Raw genomic sequence first — 1,594 nt, 5'->3', positions numbered from 1 at the left:
ACACCCACACCTGTGTTAATGGAACAATCACTAAAACAATGTTAGCTGCTCCTTTTAAGGCAGGAATGCAATGATGTTGAAATGTGTTTTGGGGGTTGAAGTTCATTTTCTTAGCCAATATTGACTTTGCAAGTAATTGCTGTTAAGCTGATTACTCTTTATGACATTCTGGAGTATATGCAAATTGCCATTAGAAAAACTTAAGCAGTAGACTTTGTAAAAATTAATATTTGTAGCATTCTCGGCCATGACTGTACACCTAAGTTCAAAAGTTTGGGGGCACCCAGACAATTTTGTTTTTTCCATGAAAAATCATACTTTTATCAAATGAGTTGCATAATAAATAAAAATATAGTCCAGACATTGACTAGGTTATAAATAATGATTTTTACTTCAAATAATAATTTTCTCCTTCAAACTTTGCTTTCATCACAGAATGCCCCTTTGCAGCAATTACAGCTTTGCAGACCTTTGGCATTCTAACTGTTAATTTACGGAGGTAATCTGGAGATATTTTACCCCATGCTTCCAGAAGCCCCTCCCACACGTTGGACTGGCTCGATGGGCACTTTTTGTGTACCATACGGTTAAGCTGCTACCGCAACAGCAATAGGGAATGTTTACCCATCACTATTGCAGGTCAGGAGGTGGAGCAGGTGGAGAGTTACAAATATTTGGTGGTCAATCTGGATAGCAAACTGGACTGGAGATGCCACTCAGAGAGGGTCTACAGGAAGGGGATGAGCATATTGTATTTCCTAAGGAAACTGAGCTCTTTCAATGTGTGCAGCAAAATGTTAGAAATGTTCTACCAGTCTGTAGTCGCAAGTGCCATCTTTTTTGCACTCATATGCTGGGGTAGTAGTGTGCGGGTCTCTGATGCTAATAAGCTGAATAAGCTTATCAAGAAGGCAAGCTCTGCTGTTGGTTGCAATCTGGACTCTTTTGAGGAGGTAGTGGAGAGAAGAACTCTGAAAAAGTGTATGGCGATTATGAATAATGCACATCCATTATATAAGCTATTCATGAGACAGAAGAGCACCTTCAGTAACCGGCTAATCCTTCTGAGGTGTAAGAAGGAAAAATATAGGAAATCATTTGTGCCAACTACTATGGGAATGTACAACAATAACATTAGTGTTAAATCATCAAGGGGAATGTCTACTTTATTTTTTCTACTTTCAGTTCACCCGCTGTGTATGTCCTAATCTAATGTATAATGTTCTTCTGTCAACTCTACTGTCTTGTCAATTATGTAATACATGTTATGATTTAAGTTGTGCTGCTGTGATACCATAATTTCCACGGGATCAATAAAGTATATCGTATCTTATCGTATCGTATCTGGTGATTGGGCTGGCCACTCCATTACAGATAGAATATCAGCTGCCTGCTTCTTCCCTAAATAGTTCATGCATAATTTGAAGGTGTGCTTTGGGTCATTATGCTGTCGTAGGATGAAATTGACTCCAATCAAGCGCTGTCCACAGGGTATGGCATGGCGTTCCAAAATGGAGTGTTAGCCTTCCGTATTCAAAATCCCTTTTATCTTGTACAAATCTCCCACTTTTCCAGCACCAAAGCAACCTCAGAC

This window comes from Anomaloglossus baeobatrachus, chromosome 6 (genome assembly GCF_048569485.1).
Source record: "Anomaloglossus baeobatrachus isolate aAnoBae1 chromosome 6, aAnoBae1.hap1, whole genome shotgun sequence".
NCBI lineage: Eukaryota > Metazoa > Chordata > Amphibia > Anura > Aromobatidae > Anomaloglossus > Anomaloglossus baeobatrachus.
This window is presented reverse-complemented; position numbering follows the sequence as displayed.